General features: G+C 38.2%; 1 pseudogene; it reads right to left on the reverse strand.

Moving 5' to 3' along the window:
- LOC142180042 (7-deoxyloganetic acid glucosyltransferase-like) overlaps nucleotides 1–8,612 on the reverse strand; it is a 97,834-nt pseudogene extending 89,222 nt beyond the window's left edge.
- Nucleotides 8,613–8,999: the final 387 nt, after the last annotated feature.

Raw genomic sequence — 8,999 nt, forward strand, 5'->3', positions numbered from 1 at the left:
AGTTGCCTTTGATTTTTGTTGTGATCTTTCTTAAAGTTGAAAAGAAATTTTGTTTTGTTTCCACGAGGTATTTATTTGCCATTATTTTGTGTAATTAAATGTGACATACTACTTGATTCATTTTTATTTTATCTTATTATATTGTTTAAACATTTTTACCATGTCATTATTTATTCTCCAATAGGGCCTGACCTGACCTCGTCACTACTCTACCGAGGTTAGGCTTGGCACTTACTGGGTACCATTGTGGTGTACTCATACTACGCTTCTGCACATCTTTTTGTGCAGATCCAGGTACATCTTATCAGACCAGGCATCAGTAAACTAGCCGTACGAAGAGATTTCGAGGTATATCTGCCAGCACCCGCAAACTCCGGAGTCCCCTTCTATTCTTGTTATGTTGCTTCCTTATTTTCTTTAGACTCTGTTATATAGAGATATTGAGGATAAATTCTTAAAAGCTTGTGACTTATTTCTACCGGGTTTTGGGAGTTGAAATTGTTTGAATTGTTGTTTATTTATTTCAGATATTTATTATTATTCTGCATTGATTGGCTTACCTAGTCTTAGAGACTAGGTGCCATCACGACATCCTACGGAGGGAATTAGGGGTCATGACATTCTTGTGTTTATCTTTATACCTTGTGCAACTTTTCTTGTTGTTAGTAAATTGATAATAATATGATTTATGTTAAAATTGGGAGCCTGTGGCTATTGCCAGGCAGTTTATAAAATGAATTGTGGGTACGAGGTTCCGTGGATTGTGATATGAAATGGGGATATTGGCACGTGAATTGTCCATGCAGTTGTGATATAAAATGTGGGCACGAGGTGCTGTGATGAAATGATAATGATATTTGGCACGTGAATTGTCCGTGCAGTTGTGATATGAAATGAGGGCACGAGGTGCCGGGCAAATATGATGATTTAATTATGGGCACGAGGTGCTGGGCAAATATGATGATTTAATTATGGGCACGAGGTGCCGTGGAAATATGAAAATGGGCTGAGACCCATATTTTGATAATTTTAAAATGAGGTGTCATATGGTGACTTTTTAATTGAAAGAATTATATTTAAAATATTTATCTGGAAGGATTTTTACTTAGAAAGTATTATATAAAAGAATTGTATTTTGAAAGATATTTATTTGATGAAATTGTATTTGAAAAGATTTATTGAAAGAATTATATTTGAAAAATAATTATTTGAGAAAATTATATTTGAAAGAGAGTTATCTGGAAGAACTATGTGAAAGACATTTATTTGAAGGGCTTGATTTAATTGGGTGTAGTTGTGTTTATTAATTGTTGAGTGATATTAATGGTATTCTTGTTGTCTTTTGTGCATATCACTGGTTGTTTTATCCTGCCTTTATTATTATTTGTTTCCTATTATTTTGTATATCATATTGCACAAGTTATTAGACTAGTGAGTGTCTTGACTGTACCTCATCTCTACTCCATTGAGGTTAGTCTTGATACTTACTGGGCACCGCTGTGGTGTGCTCACTCTACACTTCTGCACATTTTTGTGCAGAGCCAGGTATTGAAGATAACGGACTTGAGCAGAGTTAAAGCGGGATCGTAAGGATTCAAGGTAGAGCTGCTTGGTCGTCGCAGTCCCTTGGAGTCTTTTCATTTCATTGTACTGTTAACTTGTAATCAAACAGTATTGTATATTCGGTCCTCGTGATCATTCTATGTATTCAGTTAGAGTTCGTGACTCAGTACTACCAGTCTTGGGAGGTTGTATATTGTAATTATTTCCGCTGTTAGTTTCAAAAAAACAAATAAATGGCTTCAAAAGGTAATTGAAATTGGCTTACCTAGTCTTAGAGACTAGTTGCCATCACGACGCTTGTGGTGGGATTTTGGGTCATGACAATAGGAAATAGTTTATAGAGAATTACTGTAATGACCCGGCCGTTAGTTTTGAATATTATAACCCCATTTTCCCATTTACTGCTCAATTTATGCCTTGCTATTGATTTATGACTTATCGGGTTAGTTGGTTCGGGTCCGGAAGGAATTCAAAGTTAGAAAAGTGGACCGGATATGGAACTATGTGTAAATGACCTTGGATTCGGATTCTAATAATTCCAATAGCTCTGTATGGTGATTTCACACTTAGGAGTGTGTCCGGAAGGAATTAGACTTGAAATGCCGAAAGTTGAATTTTTGGAAGTTTGACCGAGGGGTTGACTTTTTTGATATCGGAGTCGAAATCTGATTCTGACAATTTTAATAGGTATGTTATGTCATTTATGACTTGTGTGCAAAATTCAAGGTCAATCGGACGTGATTTGATAGGTTTCGGTGTTATTTGTAGAAATTAGAAATTTCAAAGTTCAATAGGCTTGAATTGGGGCGTAATTCATGGTTTTAGCATTGTTTGATGTGATTTGAGGATTCGACTAAGTTCGTATGATGTTTTAGGACATGTTTGTATATTTGGTTGAGTTTCTGAGGGCCTCGGTTGAGTTTCGGATGGTTAACGGGTCAAAAATTGAACTACAACAGCTGCTGCAATTTCCTTTTGTTGGAGATTTCTTCTGCTAGATTCGAGCCCAGAAATCTCTTAGAATCGAGCCCAGATGTGAGCCCAGATCGAGCCCAAGGTCGAGGGCCACGATCGAAGCCATGATCGAGCTCAGGGTCGATGGCCACGATCGAAGCCATGATCGAGCCCAGGGTCTAGGGCGAAGATCGAAGGCAGGGTCGAAGACATGATCGAAGGCCAGGGTCGAGGGCCATGATCGAGGATCGAGATCGAAGCCACGATCGAGGCCTAGGATCGAGGACCAGGATCGAGGCCTAGGATCGAGGGTCAGGATCGAGGACCTCGATCGAAGGCCAAGATCGAGGCAGAACCGAGGTTGTCTGGGCAGAATTATAAAAACAGGGACTTCAGCCCATTCGCCATTTTTGACAAATTGGAGCTTGAGGAGAGTCGAGTTTTGATATATTTTCAAGGAAAACTTGAGGTAAGTCCCTTGTGATCATTTCTACTCCATAATATTGAATTATCATCGAATAATGTGACTAGATTACATGATTTTGAGGTGTAAATCAGAGATTGGAACTTAGAAATTTGGAAATAAGATTTGTAGATTTGAGGGTCGAGTTGAGGTCGGATTTTAGTAAAATTGGTATGGGTAGACTCATGGTTGAATGGGCTTTCAGATTTTATAACTTTTGTCGGGTTCCGAGTCGTGAGCCCCACGGGCGATTTTTGAGCTAAATTTTGGATTTTTATGAAGAATTAGTATTTTCTTATGGAATTAGTTCCAATAAATTTTGTTGACTGAAACGAATTATTTGTGACTAGATTCGAGGCATTCGGAGGCCGATTTGCGAGGCAAAGGCATAGCAAAGTAAAGAGTTTCACGTTTTGAGACAAGTAACAGTTTTAAATCTGGTCCTGATGGTATTATACCCCGGATTTTGGTATCATGTGATTATTTTGGAGGTGACGGGCGTGTGGGCGTGCGCAGAGAGGATTGTAACTTGGTCCGTCCCAGGAAAACTGTAAAATTGAATAATTTGTTGCTAGCTATATGCTCTCTATGTGTAGATAAGATTTGACTGTAAATCATGTTAGAAATCATGCTTAGGTTATGTGATAGTACTGTTGGGACCCACAAAGGTCGTGTACTTGTTGAATTGCCTGCTAAATGCTATATGTACTCAGACTCAGTTCTTACTTGCACATTTTATCTCAGTCTTTGTTATTATTATTGATACATCATATCATTGTTGTTTGGGCTCATTTCATGATTAATGAGTGCCCGAGAGACTGGAGAGATTTATGAGTAAGAGAGGCCGAGGGACTGATTTTGATATAGTGATATCATAGCACGTGAGTTGTCCGTGCAGCACGTGATTTGGCCGTGCAGATCCTTATATTATACTATAGCACGTGAGTTGGTCGTGCAACACGTGAGTTGGCCATGCAGATTCTTATATTATACTATAGCACGTGAGTTGGCCATGCAGCATGTGAGTTGGCCGTGCGGATCCAGATATTTATATTATGGCACGTGAGTTGTCCTTGCAGATTATAGCGCTTGGGCTATAGGAGCCCCTCCAGAGTCTGTACACCCCCAGTGAGCGCGGGTACCCATTGAGAGTGAGTGATGAGGGCTGGGAGCCCAGGGAATGATGAGGGCTGGGAGCCCAGGGAGTGATTGTTGTCTTAAGAGGTTGTACTTGATTTCCATTTGTTGTTGTACTTAGTTCCTATCTGTCATTGCTGTTAAATCTCTGAAAGATTGTTGATATACGGATTACATGAACAGAAACTGCATAAAAATTGATTTGACATTAAACTACCAGATTTGATAGCATGTCTATTCTTTGCTGGAATTACTGAAAATAAACCATAACTGTGTAGCTCGTTACTATCTTTAGTTCCTTATTTATTATTGTTACTTGCTAAGTTGGTTGTACTCATACTACACCCTGCACTGCGTGTGCAGATCCAGGTGTTCCCGAACATAGCGGGTGTTGATCCTTTCGCGCGGTTGATTTTCAGGAGATTTTGAGGTAGTTGTCGTTTTCCGCAGACCTCGTCTCTCCTTCTCTATCTCTTTGTTTGCTGTATTTGGTCTCAGACTATTATAGACTATATTTTCCAGACTTGTATTCATATTAGATGCTCATGTACTCGGTGACACCAAGTTTTGGGGAGTGTTTGTATTGTATTTAAATATTATATTTTCAACCTTAAAGAGAAGTTTTGGTTTATTGAAATTTTCGGCTTGCCTAGTATCAAGATAGGCGCCATCATGACAGGTTTGGATTTTGGGTCGTGTCAATTACTTTGTGTTGACTAATCATGGAGAGACCGATGGTAGCCGTGGAATATTTCATAACATGGCTGTTAGTGAAAGTAGTAGGTCGGTGGAGAATACAAATCATGATTCTAGAATTCAAGATATGGTTGCGGATGTTTTTGAGATGCACTTCGGGAATGAGCTCAATGAAAATGTTGAACAAACTCCTAATGATGATGCAAAACATTTTTATGAACAATTAGAGGAAGATAGTCATCCACTACGTGAAGGAAGTCCTCACTCTGAGCTGTCTGTTGCAGTTAGATTACTAAGTATCAAATCTAATTGGAATATTTCTCAAGCAGCCATGGACTCTTTTATTAACCTTATGAGTGAACTAGTTGACCCAAATATCAACTTACCTGGTGATTTCTATAAGGCAAAGAGATTGGTTTCTAAGTTAGGACTTTCGTCAATGAGAATTGATTTTTGTGAATATGGTTGCATGTTATATTATAAAGAAGATGCAACTTTAGAAAGTTGTAAATTTTGCGAAAAGCCTCGTTTCAAGAGGCTTTCCAGCGGGAATATGGTCGCTATAAAGGCGATGCATTATTTACCTCTTATACCTAGGTTAAAGAGGTTATATGCGTCGACGAGTTATGCTCCTTATATGAGATGGCACTTTGAAAATAGAAGACCACCTGGTGTTATGTGTCATCCTTCAGATGGAGAGGCTTGGAAGCACTTTGATAGGACATATCCATATTATGCTAGAAAACCAAGGAACATTCGGTTAGGTTTGTGTGCGGATGGCTTTACACCTTTTTCTATATATGCGACACCATATTCATGCTGGCCTATCTTTCTTACACCTTATAATCTACCACCTGAGTTGTGTATGACTAGTCCATATATATATTTAAATTGTATTATCCCCGGTCCACGTATTTTGAAAAGTTTGATTGATGAATATTTGCAACCTTTGATTGATGAGCTAAAACAATTGTGGTATGATGGTGTTGAAACATATGACACATCGACCAAGTAGAATATAAAATTGCATGCTAATTTAATGTGGACTATTAACGATTTTCCTGCGTATGGAATGTTGTCTGGGTGGATGACTGCTGGGAAGCTAGCTTGTCCTTACTGCATGGAAAATGGTAAAGCGTTCACTTTGAAACATGGTCGAAAGCAATCATGGTTTGATTGTCACTGTCAGTTCTTGCCTGATGATTATGAGTTTAGAAGGATGAAAAGTGCATTCAAAAAGAATAAAGTGGAATATGATTCGCCACCTCCGATACTTTCAGGTGAGGAAATTTGGGAGAGGATCCAGAACTTCAGTAAAGTTACTGAGGCTCCACCTTATAGATTTCCCGGATATGGTGTTACTCATAATTGGACGAAACAAAGTACATTTTGGGAGTTGCCTTATTAGAAGGATAATTTTCTCCGACACAACCTTTATGTCATGCATATTGAGAAGAATTATTTTGACAATTTATTCAACAGAGTGATGGATGTTAAAGGTAAGACAAAAGATAACCCGAAGGCTGGAATGGACTTACAAGAATATTACAGGCGACCTAAATTATACTTGCAGACAACAAACAATGGTAAGGTGTTCAAGCCCAAAGCAAGTTACACATCCACTTTGGAGGAAAGATGACAAATTTGTAATTGGGTTATGAAATTGAAGATGCATGAGGGTTATTCATTGAATCTAGGAAAAAACGTAGATATGGAGGTAGGGAAGTTGAGCCATTTGAAAAGTCATGACTGTCATATTTTCATGGAGACCTTAGTGCCTATTGCATTTTGTGGTTTGCTTGAAAGAATCTAGAAACCCATCACAGAGATTAGTTTGTTTTTCAAAGACTTGTGTTCTACCACATTAAGGGAAGAAAACCTACTTATGGATTAGAACATTCATGTAACTTCTAGTAAGATGGAAAATATATTTCCATGTGGTTTCTTTGATGTGATGGAACACCTTCCAATCCACCTTGTACACGAGGCACGACTTGGAGGGCATGTTCAATGCAGATGGATGTATCCCTTTGAGAGGTAATATTATAAGTTTGATGTAATATTCTATTTTATTTGAATGTTCTTGGCTAACATTACATTATGTAGGATTATTGACAAATCCAAATAATTTGTTAAGAAGAGGAATAGGATTGAAGGATCTATATGCGAAGCCTATTTTGCAAAGGAAACTGCACATTTTTATTCTTATTATTTTGAGAGTAACGTGCCATGTTCTAGGAATAGGACCAATAGGCACACTGTCGAATGTGTGAATGATCCATTATATCCACCAATGTCCATATTCAATTAACCAGGCCGATATTCTAAGGATGTTAGAAAGAGAAGTTTGAGTGATATGGAGTACAAGTCAGTTACAATTCATGTATTGCTAAATTGTCCTGAAGTTGTACCATTTCTCAAGTAAGTATTGATTTATTAGTTATCAAAATGTAAAATTTACTGTGATTACATATTGATGCAACTACTAAAAATATTTGATGTGTCACAGTCACTTCGTGGGTCAATTTGGCCATGATGCTGTATATACGAGATTTGATACGTGGTTCAAACAGTTTGTAAGTTTATCCTGATAATGTTTTTTTGAAGTGTCCGCTATATATATATATATAGAATGTTCTTCTAAAGTTCCCGCTATATATATATATATATATTCGGTTATGCTAACTTATAAATTATTTTTAACACTATGTAGGTAAATAATCTAAATAATTATGTAAATCAATTTTTGAAAGATATATCTTGGGGACCTGGGCTTCAGGTCACAACAATGTCTAAGTACGTAGTGAATGGTTATAAGTTTCATACAGAGGATTGCTCTAAAAATAAAAATAGCAACAACAACGGGGTGTGGGTTCAAGGTGGTGATGGCAACCAAGTTGGAGATATTGATTATTATGGTGTGGTCAAAGAAATATTACAACTAGAATATACAGGTTGGCCATATAAGAAATTGATACTCTTTAGATGCAAGTGGTTTGACCCAAATCCAACAATAGGTACAAGAGTACACCACCAATATAACATAACTGAGATTAATCATACGAGGGAGTATGATCGCTATGATCCTTTCATAATTGCACATAACGTTAGGCAAGTGTATTATGCTCCTTATCCATTGCGGCGGAATAAGTCCGATTGGTGGGTTATAATAAAAACTAAACCTGTAGGTAGGGTGGAAGTCAAGAATGTGTTAGATGTTGCATATCAAAATGATATATCCAGTGTTCACCAAATAGTGGACGATCAGTTAAAAAATGATTTGGACCATCCTGAACGCATATTGGAAGAAGTTGATATAAATGAAGTAACAATTATAGAAAATGAGGACGAAGAATCAACTGATGAAATTCAAACAAGTGACGACGAAGAATTCTCGGACGAGGAACAATACGTCGACGAGGATTAAAAAGTTGGCTTTTTAAAGTACTCTCGTTTTATAGCTAGTTTCTTATATGTTTCAATCTAAATATGTATTATATTATGCAAATGGAAGGCAAGGGTCAAGGTAACAATGACCCTACTAGTTCTCGAGGTCGAGAAAAGGTGAGGAAGGGAAAAAGGAGTGTAGATAATAATACTCCCTCTTTTCCACCCTCTTCAGAGATGCCTATGTCTTATCCTCCACCACACGGCTATACTGAGCTGCCACGGCATCACGACCCCTACACCTTCATCCAGACACCAGGTCTTCCATCACAGGGCCATAGGACTATACGTCCGACATACAGTCCAACTGACTCACATCCACGTGGATCGCAGCCATCTGCATCACATCCATGTAGATCACATCCCTACATATCACAACCACATGGATCGCATCCATCCATGCCACATCCAGTCGGGTCAAGCCGCTCGGGTCAAAGCCATCAGTATCACAGCCACTTGGATCGCATCCAGCTATGTCGCAGTCACAGGGATCGCAACCATATTCATCATCAACTCTATCTATTTCCAGCCTTCACCTGCGAGGCAGTAGCTCTGAGCCCCCTACACCGTCTACACATGCCTCTAATACACATGCTGAGGATAATGATCCAGAGGTAGTGCATTATAATCGCTATGGAAGGATCATCATAGTCCCTGAGGGTGATGGGTAAGAGTTATTTGTTATTTTGCATCTATTGTTTTGTAATGTTTTTACTTGATATTCATGTATTTTTATTGT

This window comes from Nicotiana tabacum, chromosome 4 (assembly GCF_000715075.1).
Source record: "Nicotiana tabacum cultivar K326 chromosome 4, ASM71507v2, whole genome shotgun sequence".
Lineage (NCBI taxonomy): Eukaryota > Viridiplantae > Streptophyta > Magnoliopsida > Solanales > Solanaceae > Nicotiana > Nicotiana tabacum.